This window comes from Camellia sinensis, chromosome 3 (genome assembly GCF_055761805.1).
Source record: "Camellia sinensis isolate YWXY chromosome 3, ASM5576180v1, whole genome shotgun sequence".
Taxonomy (NCBI): domain Eukaryota; kingdom Viridiplantae; phylum Streptophyta; class Magnoliopsida; order Ericales; family Theaceae; genus Camellia; species Camellia sinensis.
The window spans coordinates 187724334-187739534 of NC_138963.1; the positions used below are offsets into that span (position 1 = coordinate 187724334).

Sequence of the window (15201 nt, forward strand, 5' to 3'; positions counted from 1 at the left end):
TAAAAGTAAAATTGACTCCATCTTACAAAACTATACCTGGGAGTTGGTTACTTTACCCCCCAAGCAGTAAGGCCTTGGGGAGTAAGTGGATCTTTAGAAGAAAGATAAAGGCCAATGGGTCAATTGATAAATATAAAGCTAAGCTAGTTATCAAAGATATAGGCAGTGAGAGGCCTAGATTATTTTGATACGTATTCACTTGTGACAAGGATTACATCTATTCGCATGGTAATTGTGATAGCAAGTTTTACGTGGTCTAAAGATACATCAGATGAATGTAAAGACAGCTTTCTTAAATGAAGATTTAGATGAAGAAATCTACATGGAGTAACTCGAGGGGTTTTCAGCTCCAGAGCAAAATAAGAAAGTCTGTAAGCTTGTTCAAGTCCTTGTATGGTTTGAAGCAAACTCCTAAACAATGGCATGAGAAGTTTGACAATACTATGTTGTCAAATGGTTTAGGATCAATGAGTATGACAAGTGCGTATATGTCAAAGACATTGACAAATGTTATGTCATTTTGTGTCTATACATTGATGACATACTCATTATTGGTAGTAATGATGAGATGATTAAAATTGCCAAAAGATTATTAAACTCTAAGTTTAACATGAAAGATATGGGCCTTGCCGATGTGATTCTGGGTATTAAGATTATCAGAACATCTGGTGCTATTATACTTTCTCAATCTCATTATGTTAAGAAGATACTTGAGAAATTTGGTAAATCAGATACAAGTGTGTCTAGGACACCAGTAGACTTGAGTCTACATTTAACCAAGAATAATGGTGAGAGTATCTCTCAGCTAGAATATTCTCTAGTCATTGGAAGTTTAATGTATCTGATGAGTTGTAGAAGACCGGATATAGCCTACTCTGTTAGCAGGCTTAGTAGATACACGAGTAATCCTAATGCTACTCATTGGAAGGGCATTATGCGGGTGTTGGGTTATCTCAGCTACACCCTGAATTATGAACTGCATTATACCAGATACACAGTAGTACTAGAAGGGTATAGTAACACTAATTGGATATCTGATATAAAATACTCCAAATCCACTAGTGGTTATGTTTACTCCTAGACGGGCAGCCGTGTCTTGGAAATCTTCCAAACAAATGTGTATATCGAGATCATCGATAGAATCTAAGTTTATTACTTTAGATAAAGCAACTGATGAAACTAAATGACTTCGCCAATTTGTTGAAGATATTTCACGTTGGCCAAAACTTGTGCATGCTATCTATATTCATTGTGATAGCCAATCAGTGATTGGACGGGCACAGAGTAATATGAATAATGGAAAGTCTAGACATATCCGTCGTAAACATAATTTTATATGACAACTACTCTCTAATGGAGTTATCTCTCTAGACTATATAAAGTCTAAGGACAACATTGCGGATCCGTTAACTAAGGGTTAACTCGAGAGTTAGTAAAAACATCGTCAAGAGGAATGGGGTTAAGGCCTTTAGTTAATGTTACCAGAATGGAAAACCCAACCTAACTGACTGGAGATCCCAAGATCTAGTTTCAAAGGGACAATCTAAGTGCGTGTAACGAGTGAGTCACTGAAGAGGTAAATCCCCTTGCCCATTCCTTTATTTAGTGATACCCTGTGGGGTGGAAGGTTAAGCTAATGCTTTTAATGACCTAAATGATGTGAATAATTACCTGTGGTATAATGAAATACCTTATATAGGTCACCTATGTGAGTGCGAAGTGAGGCCGTTTCTTTAAGAATTGACAAGGCCGAATTCTTTAAAACACTCACTGAACTAGGCTAGTGTTCCAGGGCTATACCAAATGCGCCAATGAGAACAAGAACAATGGTTGGAGTAACTCCTGTGTGAGGTTTATTGTCTTGATTTACATAAACGATAGAACAATTCAAGACATCACGTTCACTGGTGTGGGTGAGAGGTGGTTGGAGATAGTCTGGGAAGATGTCAGGCACTTTAATGAACTGAGATCACCGGAGGTGGAGAGGAGAAAGTCAAGGCAAGCTTGGAGAGGGAGAGATTGGCAGTGATGGACCTTGACCACTAAAGTAGAATGTAAGAGGGAGTGTTTAAGTGTGAGACTTAGTGTGTTAGAATTACGGAGTATTGTTGTGGTAAAGTGAAGTTTTTTGCTGCATATATGATACGTTATATAAGCCACAAGAGTATTGGAGCCCAAGCAACCTGTTGAACAGGTGGCACGTTCTTCCCAACTCTGCCAGAAGTGTTATAAGCCTTTTCATTGTCTGTGGCTTAACGACAGGCGAAGAGCAACGTTTCATAGCAGGGGGAAAGTAGCGTTTCGTATATGCATTGGATGACATGAATGTAAGGTCATTGTTGCCTGTTCTCCAAGCCTGGTCAAGATGAAGTTGTCTTAGCAAGAAGACAACTATCTCGACGATCCCATGACCTCAGCCGCCAGTCCAATATCCTCTGATGATCCTGAGCAGTAGTGCCTGGGTCTTGCTCCTAACCCAAGATACCAAGTAGATGAATGGGCCAGGGCCCACCTCAGTATTTAGGAGAGCCAAGTCTTATCAGTCCAAGTCCAAGGGAACCGGGGGTTGATTATATTGTTATTTGGTCTTAAAGCGAGGTATGAAGGACCATGGGCCCTGCGGGGCCATGGTGCTACCTGTTGTAGGGCTCTTCATATTTGGACATATTTGGGCTTGTGTGTATGCTCTCGCTTAGGCGAAACATATAGTCTTGGTATATGCCCACGTGGTGTCTTATTCAAGGTTGTTAAGATCGGGATCCTACATAGGATCGTTTTGGGGGTCTAGAGGATCGGATCGTAGGATCGGATCGGGGATCGTAAGATCCTACTAAAACGATGAAAAAATGCAATAATTCTTATATGTCTAACTAATACTATCAAAATACATATAAAATGACCCAAAAAAACTTGAGAATGTAGCTCAAATGGTAGAGCTCTCATACTTATGAGCAGATCGAGGTTCAAATCCTCGCATTCTCACTTGTGTGCCTTGTTCACTAACAATAATCAATTCAAATATACATTTTGCACATTTTTTTAAACAAAGAAAACATAATAAAAGAAGGTGGCAATTCAAGTTGTCATTCAAACATTTTCCTCAAATCTTAACAAAAGAACATACTAAAAGAAAATAGCAATTCAACTTCAAGTCTTCAAGTTAACACTTGTACAACATTGATATCCTTAACAAAACAAACTAAAATAAGAGAAGAATAAATAAACAAGAGACTAAAATAAGCCATCATCTTCATAACCGAAATCATCATTGCCACAATCAACAACATTGTTGATCTCATTGTCTCCCTCATCTTCATCATCACCCACAGTGTCACCCAACTCCTCAATGTCATCATCACCAATAATAGCATCATCAAAGTCATGATCAAAATCCCTTGGAGCATTCATGTTGTCATCCATATCATCATCATCACTTACTTCATGAATTTCATCGACATTTTCTCCAATATGGTCACGGCCCAAGTTAGAGTTTAAAAAAAAAAATCCAAATTAAATCCAAATTGCAACTTCTAATTAAAACTAAAAGATGTATCATGTACCTAGACTTACATGCTTGTTCCAAATCCCTTGCAAGAGCATGTACCTCCTCATCTTCTGAATGACATCCATGTCGAGCATTCCTATCAAGCACACTCAACCAATTTCCTTCTCTTGGAAGAGTCGGCTTCTCTCTCTCTGTTATCCACTCATCGTCTGATGGAACATCATCCAAACATAATGGATTCATGATTGCTTGTCTATTCTTGTGCCTTTGTCTCAGTTTCAAATTGTACATGACAAAGACCAAGTCATTCATTCTCTTTTCGTGTAAACGATTCCTCCGCTTTGAGTGTACCATCTCAAAAGCACTCCAATTGCGCTCACACCCCGATGAACTACATGTTAGACTTAATACCCTAATTACGAACCTCTTCAACTCAGGACATTCATCACCAAAAGAGTTTCACCAATCCCCTACATCGAAATTTTAATTAAGTAGTTCAAAATTTAAAGTTCTTCAAAACAAATAATCATAACATAAGATTGATACAACTTACAAATCAACTTAGGGTAAAAATAAATAACCTGGAGATTTCTTTTTTCTAGTCAAGATTGCATTTTGTATACCAAATAGTCCTCTTGCATTCTTGAATGCATCAATTTACAAATCTATCTTCACCCTCTCATTAATGTCAGGAACCATTTTTTCAAGACATTTGTACAACCCAATTTTAATCTCTGCATCAGCTTGAAAATTGGGACTATAATGAAGTTGAGGGTTCAAGAAGTATGCTGCAGCATGCAATGGGTGATGGAGTTGGGTTTCTCATCTTTTATCAATGATGGCCTATATACGATCATAGCTGACACAATTTAATAAATATTATTAATGAATAAATAAAAATTTTAGGGAAATAGTATTAAAGAGTAAATAAGTAGCCAACACTAAATAAAAAGTTTACCATCTTAGGACATTATTGAAATTCTTTTGAATTTCCTCTTTCGCTCGATCCATTGCTTCATAAATGAATCCCATTGCCGGATGCTCATCCGAATCCACCAACCTAAGTACCTTAATGAGAGGTACTGCAGCCTTCAAGCAGGTAGAAACACCCTTCCAAAAATATCGATTGTCCAAAACAATATTTTCAATTTTTTTCCTCTTTTCAGACTTCGCAAATCTACTATTCCTCCACTTGTTTGATGTAAATAGAGAGAACAATGCACCTTTTTGCTCATGAAGACGTCTCAATGTCAAGTAAGAGGTAGCAAACCGAGTTACCGCAGGCCTTATAAGTTCAATGTCTTTTGTAAACTCCTTTATCCAATGAATAAGATTGGTTCTTGAATAAATGTATGCCACAATCTTTTTTCCTTTACCAATTGTAACACGATGAACTTGTATTTCTTCTCAAAATCTTCTAACATCAAATCTAAGCAATGGGCGGCACAAGGAGTCCAAAACAAGCCCTTTCTCTTATCCATTAACATTTGTCCCGCCAATTTATAATTAGAAAGATTGTCAGTTACAACTTGCACAACATTTTCTTCTCCAACCTTCTCAACAACCTCATCTAACATCTCAAAAATCTTTTCACTCGTTTTTGAAATGTCGGATGTATCTAGTGATGACAAGAAAATAGTTCCATTAGGGCTATTCATAAGAAAATTACATATGGATCTTCTCTTTCTATCTGACCATCCATCTAACATAATTGTACATTCGGTCTTCTTCCATTGTTCCTTAAACTCATCAACCAATTGTAGTATCTCATGCACTTCTTTTTTAAAAAATGTCACCCTAATTTCATGGTAAGATGATGGCACAAGTCCTTTTCCATAATCCCCAATCTTCTTAACCATGAGTGGAAATATAGGGTTGTTGACACAATTAAAAGGAATTGCACTAGTGTAAAAAAAAACGAGCTATGGTTTGACAAACATCATCTCTCTTCTTTCTTAAACATTTGATTGAGAGTTTTTTTATTTTGACGTCCAGATTTCTTCATCACAAATTTATCCATGGCACCCATCCGTTTTTGTTTGTTTTGATGATGACATGATAATAGTTCCACATCCTCTTCAGAATCATCACCAACATCAAACATCTTTCTCTTTTTATTTTGAGACTCTAATGTTTGAGTTCTTAAAAGACTCATGAACTTTCCTCTGACATCTTCTGGGACTTGAGGACATGGCTCAACATTTTGATGAGTACAAGCTAAATGATGTTTTAATCTAAATATACCTCCCGATCGAGTCACGTTACAATACTTGCATTGTACCTTTTTGGTTGCAGCATCTATTTCAATTCCATGTTCCCAACCAGGATCCGTTCGATTACCCGCAACATTTTTCCTCTTCCTCCCTCTTCCAGAACCAGAGGCAGACATTGTTAACTCAATTCACAAACCTACAATCATATATTGAATATCACTGAATCAATTGACTACAATTTATAATTTGTTAGTTGTGAAATATCAGAGAGAAAAAAGTCAAGTTACAGTCAAAAATAAATTGATTACAATAGTAATACCATGATGCCCTACAAAGGCCTCATTGAAATTATAGATAAGGATAAATTAGAATTTAGAAGTTAATTTACAAATGAAAAACTACATAAGCATAAGCAACTTTAGCTTATGTTAATAAAAAGACAGAGAAAACATTGAATCAATTGTTACCAACATGAACACTAGGGGTGTGTTTGGTAACGTTTACGTTTTCAGTTTATATTTACAAAAAATTTATAAACTAGTTTTTGTTTATTTTTAGAAAAACATAAACTACAAACGCATTTGGTAATTGACAAAATGTTTAAAAAAAATTTAAAATATAAAAAAGAGTGAGAAATGGCAAGTGGTGGCAAGTGGCGGCGGAAGACGGTGGTGGAAAGTAGTGACGGTGGGTGGTGGGTAGCTGGTGGCGGGTGGTAGCGAGTGGGTGGTGGTGGTGGTGGCGGCGGGAGGTTGGTGGTGGTGGCAGGTGGGTGGCGAATGACGGGTGGTGGGGGGTGGTAGCTGTTGAGTGGCGGTGGTGGGTGGATAGGTAATGGTGGCGGGTGGTAGGTGGTAGCGAGTGGGTGGTGGTGGTGGTGGTGGTGGTAGTGGTGATGGGTGGTGGTGGCAAGTGGGTGGTGGGTGGGTGGTGGTGGCGGGTAGGTAGCAGGTGGTGGTGGTAGGTGAGTGGGTAACGGTGGCGAGTAAGTAGCGGGTGGTGGGTGGTAGCGAGTGGATGGTGATGGTGGTGGTGGCGGGTGGTGGTGGCAGGTGGGTGGTGGTGGTGGGTAGGTGGGTGACGGTGGCGAATGATGGGTGGTAGCGAGTGGGTGGTGGGGGTGGTGGGTAGTGGTGGCAGGTGGGTGGCGGATGACGGGTGGTGGCGGGTGGGTGGTGGGTGGGTGGGTGACGGTGGCAGGTGGTAGCAAGTGGGTGGTTGTGGCGGTGGTGGTGGCAGGTGGCGGGTGGTGGTGCTGGTGGTGCTGGTGGTAGTGGGTGGGTGGGTGACGGTGGCGGGTGGTAGGTGGTAGCTAATGGGTGGTGGTGGCAGGTGGGTGGCGGGTGGGTGGTGGGTGGTGGTGGCGACGGCGGCAAGGGGTGGGTGGTGGTGTCGAGTGGGTGGTGGCGAGTGGTGGCAGGTGGGTGATGAGTGGTGGTGGCAGGTGGTGGTGTGGGGGTGGGTGGTGGGTGGTGGTGCCGGAAGACAGTGGTGGAAAATGGTGGCGGGTAGTGGCTAGTTTTGGGTGATAAAAAAAAAAAAAACTCAAAACGGAAACACATTTTTTGTGTTTTCACTTTTTGGCCAAATTTATAAATTGAGACCACTGATTTATAAATCAAAAATTTTACCAAACAAGTTTTTATTTGAGTTTTTTAAATTTTTGTAAATATAAACAGAAAACTGAAAACGTAAATGTTACCAAACGGCACCTAGGTAATCTAAAGTCATGTTACAATTTACAAATTAATCGAGAACAAACCTGTATGAAGCTGCACTTTTCCTTGGTGGTATCTGCGCACTTTTCCTTGGTGGTATCTGCAAAAATAAATTACAAGTTCAAAATTAGGTTGACAGGAAAATGGAAAAATAGAAGAAGGGGGAAAATGGAAGAAGAAGGGGAAAAGGGGGAAAAACAAAAGGGGAATGAAAGACAGAAAAATGGAAGAAGAGGGAAAAAAAAAAACAGTAGTAGAGGAAAAAGAAGATGGAGGAGAAGAAGAAAAGGAGTCGAAGAAGACGAACAGAGGAGAAGAAGGAGTCGAACAGAGGAGAAGAGAAGGAGTCGAAGCACAGAGAAGAATGAGTCGAACAGAGAAGAAGAAGAAGAAGAGAAGACGAAGAAGAAGAAGCATACGTGGAGGCTGGATGGAGGCTGCTCAGCTCTCATGACCAACTTTCCCCCAATATTTTGCCCTAATCTTATGTCGTGGGTCTTTAGAAAAGAGAGAAGGTGCATCAAACCTGTAATAAAAATATCAGAAAAAATGCCAAAAGTAGGATCGTATAGGATCGCGATTCAAATACAATCCCACGATCCCACGTCCGATCCTACCGATCCTGCTACGATTCTTAACAAAATACGATTCATCATGCGATCTAGATCGATTCTTCAAAAATGGATCGTAGGATCGTACGATCCTACGATCCGGATCGCGATCTTAACAACCTTGGTCTTATTTGTCTGTCACGTGGGTGGAGTTTTGGTAATGTGGCACTCATAGGACTTGCCATGTATTGGGCTTGATATAAGCACCCACAACTGGTCAGCCAATAAATCCGATAGGGTTTCACCAAAGTTTTTAAAGGCAAATGTGTACCTTGAGGCGTTTTACCTCTCATGAGGTGAAGCTTAAGCCTCAGGGAGTTGAGGCGTAAGCAAATTTTAATATTTAGTGAATAAATTAAAATATTTTAAAATAGTAAAAAAATAAAAACAAAAATAAATATAAAAGTGTAGATACTTTTCGCTTTAATGCGCTTAATATTTTACTGCATAGAAGGAAGTTTTCCTTCACGGAAAGTAAAATTGATATTCTTAACTTTAGTGATTGAACTTCTCACTTGCCATTACCTGTGTTTTTTTCTTGATTGATCGTTTACTTAATTTTTTCTATAGAATATAATTGCAAAAATAAATTCTTTTTATTTTTTTATGTTTAAACAATCCAATAGACTAAGTTTAACAAAAGCCCAAGGCAACCTTTGCATGTGCATACTCCTCACATGCTTATGCGTAAAAAGTGTACAGGGCGCACTCAAGGCGCATGTCTTAAACTATGATGTGCAAACCTTTGGGGAGTAATGCCTAAAAATCAAAGCTTTGATGCATTTTACCTTAACCTCAAGGTGAGGCGAGCCTCAAGAAAGCCTTTTAAAACTCTGGCTTTCACTACGAAAGGTTCAAGGCCAATACCTTTTCTGATGCAGGGTTAGTTTGTGTACTCTCTCTCCAAGTCTTTGTTGTTAAACGTTACCCGCTATTCTCTATTCGGTGAATTTTTATTCATGTAGGGAATTGTTGGGGAAAAAAAATGGTTTTTTTGGTTTGAGATTTGAATGAAAATTGTCTCATAAGTTGGCCTCGTGATGAGAGATTGAGAATGATGATTGAGCATTTTTCACATAGTCTAACCATGAAGAACACATGGCCTTAATAGTGTCTTAGACCATGAGGGACACATGGCCTTAATAGTGTCTTAGACCATGAGGGACACATGGTTTTGGAAGCCATGAGGTACACATGGCCTTGCCATATGTCTTGCCAAAGATGCCTATATGAGAGCATGCTCAACATTGTGAATTTTATCACACAAAAAAACTAAGTTCTCTCCTTCTCTTTTTCCCATTGTGTATAAAAGGAGACCATCCTCTTTGGTTGAAGTACATAAATTTTTGCTCTCATATTATAGTCAATCTGTTCTTATAATATATTCTTCCTGTGTGAGAGAGTGCTGCCATTGTTAGTTCGCTAGAGCTAAACATAAGGTGCTTTTGTGCTAGCGGATTCTAACCGTCGTATCTTGGGAGATAATGTCGGCATACCTTCAACACCTATGGTGAGGCGGCGAATCTGTTTTAAAGAGACTGTGGTATCACATAGACTTCGGTTTGCTTTCTTTTCCTTATTTTTGTTATATTAAGTTGTATGATTAGTCCCATGATTTCTTATTTTGTAATTCAATTTAATTAAATATGGATCTGTTTATTTATTTTTTATTTAAATACACAATTAGTACAATAACTTCACAGTTGCAATCTTTGTCTGCTTCATTTATACACTGTTCCCCCTCCCCCTTTTCTCTGTGTATATATATATATATATATATGTACATGCACACAAACACACACTGAACCTTATCTTGTATCCTCAAATGTGGGTGCCTAGGAAGGATGGAATGGTACAGGCATGCTCTCCATCACTAGATGCGTGAAGTGGGTGCCCGTCTTAAACCTTCATTTTCATGCTTGCCAAATGGAGCTTCTGCTGTCACAAGACGAGCAATGGCGCCTATGTATTTGTTTGTGTGCACGTGCAGACATATTATATCCCACTATGTGATTGCATATCACAGAATGGGTCATTTCTGCATCATTATCCTCTATGAAGTTGAAGCCTTAAATTTTCCTTTTCATTCTGAACTAACACTAAGACTCCTAGCACCAAGCAAAAAATTCTAATAGTATATTCTTGGATCTGTAGAAGTCCAATTCCAAGCACTGCGGAGGATACAGGCTTAAACCGGAGCTTTTTGAATTTTGGCAAGGACAACAATCATGCCTGCACGATAGGTAACTTTTATCCCGTTCCTCTTGAGAAAATTTGGTATGATTGATCTATTGGGCCTAAAAAGAATCCAGTATGAAATTTGGTGTTACTGACTTGTATAATATCATGTTTGATCCTTGAACTTTTTTGATAGATCCAGTTTGTTAAACAAAACTAACAGACTAATATGAAACACCCTATGAAGCATGAGTACTTTGGAAAATATGTCGTACTTGTACCAGATATTTACTGGTGTATGGTATCTCGTATGGTACTTCTGCATACATATCAGGTACACGAAATATGTGCCTAAATTTTTTCTTCTTAATTTTTGGCGTACCCAGATGTACTTAGTATATACCCAAGGCGTAGCGTACTTCAGTTGAAATAATATTTTCTTCTACTACAGAGATAAAACTCCTTTCACTAGACTTCTTTTTTATTTTTAGTTTTATACTTAGCATGATTTTAAAATTAAGTTATAGTTTGTAAGTTATTTAATAAATTGATATTTAATTTTGATTTATACTTTTACTTTTAGCATGTTAATTATAAGTTGGATCTTAACAAGTTAAACCATTTATTTAACTTTTAAATTACTCTAAATTAAAAATAACTATCTTTTTACAAGCGTACCAAGCCCAGGCCGTACCCATACTCTATTTCTTTTACATTTTATCGGATCAATGTATCTGTATCGTATCAATATCAATATTCGTATCTATACCCGTGCTTCATGGGAAACACCCCTTGAGAAGAATACAGGAGATGGTACTAATTGAGAAAGTTAATGGAAAACCTATCGGAATCAATGTCAAAAAAGATTTGAAGAAGTTCGGAAACTTTCAAAGAATCTTGACATTATCAGATTCTTTGTTTGGTCTTTGAGAATATTTAGGAAGAAACATTGAATTCAAAATTTTGAGGGTAAATTATCAATAGGTCATAATAGTTAAAATTAATTTTCATCAAGTTCTATTAAAAATAAGTCTTAGTAAAATTGTCCCTAAAAATAATTTTTTGTGATGATTTTTTGTAGGTCTCTAAAATTGATAATTAGTGACTTTTTTATTACAGTTTTTATAAATAGTTGTTAAAACTTATAATTAAGCCTCATTTGGCATGCAATACTTTCAGCCTAAAAGCAAAAAAGTTATTAAAAAAATCAAAAAGCCTATAACCTATACCAAAAAGTCAAATATTTCATTTTATCTTTATTTTTTACACATCTTTTCGTAAAAAATCAAAAAGTCATTGCTAACATATTAATTTTTTTTACCTCATATTTTAGCCAAAAAATCAAAAAGTAACTAAAATGGCATGTTTCCAAACGAGGCCTTAGTGACATTTTTTTGTGACAAATTTTTCAAACTGTTACTGAAAGTTGAAAATTAGTGACTATTTTGTGATGAATTTTTTAAACTGTTACTAAAACTTATAATTAGTGATATTTTTTATGAGAATTTTCAAATGGTCGCTGAAAATAAACAATTAGTGACGTTTTTTAATAGCGTTTGATGAAAAATGCCATTAATTATCATAAGACCTATTGGACAATAAGTCCACTTATTAGGACCTACACATAAGTCCCCCAAAATTCTAAAGGTAGACAAATATTATTGCTTAGAACATGGGAAAGGTTTAAAAAAAAATAAAAAAAATTAGGCCTCGTTTGGGAACAGACTATTTTAGTAACTTTTTGACTTTTTACAAAAATATGTACAGACAAGTAGAGAGGTGATGTGACTAGTTTTAGTTGGCTTTTTGACTTTTTGGCTAAAATAGCCACTCCTCAAACGAGGCCTGAGTCTATAATAAAAATAACTTTGCTGATTAAATTACTCAATTTAATTCTCATTTATTTTCCAAATTTACTGTTTGATTGAACTTTCAGAACTTGTTTTTTGAAAAATTAAAACTGAGTGAATTATACTTTACACCCCTGCACTTTACACACCAAATCCCACTTTGGTTGGTACACATAAAATCGTGACAGTCAACCCTCTTGCATTACTAGTCAAGTGTTAATGTCCATCTTTTATTACTCCATTGTTTAATTCTTTAATAGAATCCAATCATGTGACAAGCATGTGATTGCAAAATGAGGGTAAGAGAGGAAAATCATCTCCATTTTCCACCAATACACACTTTGTCCCATGTGATAAGCACGTGAGAGTTATATAATACAATATATATGCTCATATGCTAAAAATATAATGAAGAGGCAAGAAATATAGTTTTTAAAATAACAAAACAAATGCAATAGAGAAATCGAAGAGAAAGGAAGAGGAATAGATGAAGTGTTACTGTGGAAAATAAAGCTTCATGATTTCAGTTTCTACAAAACCCTAGTTCACCTCCTTAATCATTCACAATCTACGTTTTATTTAGCCGAGTACAGTCATAATTTGATATAAATTTTAGAATGAAATGTGTATAGGCAGGAAATAGGGGTGATTTTCTTGCTTTGCCTTCATTTTGTAGTCATATGCTTATGATATGACGGGATTTTGTTAAAGACTTAAACAATGGAGTAACAAAAGGGGAACGTTGACACTTGACCAGAAGTACAGAGGGTTGACTGTCACAATTTCATATGTAGGAATCAAAATGAGATTTGGTACAAAGTGTATGGGTTTAAAGTGTAATTTACCCTTAGAAACTAGTTTGACAAAAACAAACACCAAAAAAGATATTTTTGAATTTTCAAATATTATTTCCGCCCCAAAAAAGAGAACCATATGAAAATAAATGAGTGTTTTCAATCTTTTCATTTTTTTTTACCAAACTAGTTTTTGAAAAAGTTTCAAAAAACAAGTTGTGAAAACCCAACCAAACAGCTTCTTTGGAAGATTTCCAAGTATTTATTATTTTTGCTTCTTTGTCATCTATGAAAAGTGTAACTGTTTTCCGAGATACAAATATGCTATCCAATAATTACAAGATGAGTTTTATATTGAACGGAATTTACATATGGGGAAGGACCTCAAGCAACTTTTGTTTCTTCACATGATAGTTGATGCCAATTGTAATGTGCAATTTTATCCTTTGATAGGATACGATATACTCCTGAAGTGGTTGATGGAAAAAGATTATGGAAAATTGATCGGTTGGCCCCCTGACTAGTATTCTCAGCATCTTCATTACGAAGTTCATCGCTGGAGTCTTTTCCATGTTGGCTCTCATTTTTTTTCCCCTGTAAGTAGCGAGACACATGCATTTGCAATATCAGTAATTTATGTGTATGTATATCTTTGATGCATTATTGGTCTCACTTTGAAATTCGTTCTATACATGATGCTATTCAACTAGTACATTTTGCATGAAGGAAACATAGGAATATAATTTACAATTTTAATCTGTTGGGATAGCATACATTCCTTTTGTGCAGGTGGCACGAGTAGGGTTATATATCTTTCATCTGATTTTGGAGATTTATCAACCAATCAATATATACGAAATGTGGATCTTTGGTAATTTTTTAGCCCAACAGATTCCCAATGCTATAGGAAATGGTTTGATAGTAGTAGATAGAATCTCCTAATTGAACAGGGAAACAATGAAATGACATAAAGTATAAATTTTATCTTGATCAATATTTGGGTCAAATGATCATCTTAACTTTGGTGGGTAGCCCAACCTGTGGTTGTGTGGCTTGTTTCTTGCCATGGAACCGTACTTTACAGAATTCAGCATGTTTGTCTTCGCATAGTCTTTAGATCTAAGCCCTCAGTTTAAGAACACGAACTTTTTAATTTCATGCTTCCAAAGGTTAAGAGGTGTTGATGATGGGTACCTGGTGAACATAGTAGGATTTGTACAACCCCCCTTGCCACCTTGCATTTCAGCCAGAGTTTAATTGGAAGGACATGGAAAATTATGATAGTTACAGCAGCATAGTGCTTTCATGGGTCTTGTGGAACCGGCTTTTTTAAAAAAATTTCATTGAATTTTTTGGGTAATTTTAAAGGAAAAATAAAGAAAATTGAAAAATAAAAAAATAAAAAAAAAATACCCTTTAAAAATCTGCTTTTAAGCTGAACCTAAGCATATTGAGTCAGTGTTTGGTTGCATTATTGATTCTCCCGTCATTTTTTTTCTCTTTCTTTTCTTTTACTTGATAGAGGACAAGACACAAAACACTCAAAACTTAATTGACAATATCATTGGATTACGATATGATCGATTCAACTTGATGATTTTTATTATTTTTTCATTCTTTAATTTGATAAGAGAGAATGGGACACACATAATTCAAACTTAATTGATATGTATTTTTTGTTTGTGGTTGCGTATATTAAGAGTTTATTCATAAGACTTTGTATTGAATGATAGGATGGATTGGTTAGAGTTGTGTCATTAAAATAACTACAATAATAACAACAATAAAGAGAGGAAAGCTAAAAAGGAGTTGAACAGAGAACTTTTCTCTTTATAATGAAGATGGAGGCTTTGCTTTTGTTTAATTCCATTCCATGTATTTGTTTAGTAAAGCCTGCCTAGTATTTTTGGAGGTTTCTTTTGTTTGAATGACTGAGTTGGTTGTTTTCTTGGATATCATGGATATGTTTGTTATAGGCTGGAATGAATGTAAAAGTGAAGGAGTGAGGTAGAGATCCTGACCAAACTCTGGGCTCCACCATGAAAACATTTCAGGGAACTTCTTTTTCAAATCTCTTTTTGACCACTTGAATCTGCTGATGCTGTGTGTGATACCTGACTGACTGACCCCCCCTCTACTCCTAGCACTTTTTCTGAAAGGCCACTTTGATAAGACGGTGAGGATGACCACACCCACTTTCATTTGTAAGGGGTTGAGTTGGGTTGGTTTTCCTTCTCAATGAGTGGAAGAATATCAAAAGATATCTATCTAAAGCTGTTGGATTGAAATTCAACAGGCACTGTGCCCAACTTACACCACCCAACAATAATAT

The 15201-nt window shown here is 36.7% G+C and overlaps 1 long non-coding RNA gene across 1 annotated transcript; it reads left to right on the forward strand.

The window, feature by feature from the left end:
* The first annotated feature begins 9852 nt into the window (after window positions 1–9852).
* Window positions 9853–13587, forward strand: LOC145822997 (uncharacterized). Its single transcript, XR_014365005.1, has 2 exons — window positions 9853–10290; window positions 13323–13587. It is a non-coding gene; the product is annotated as an uncharacterized LOC145822997 (long non-coding RNA).
* Window positions 13588–15201: the final 1614 nt, after the last annotated feature.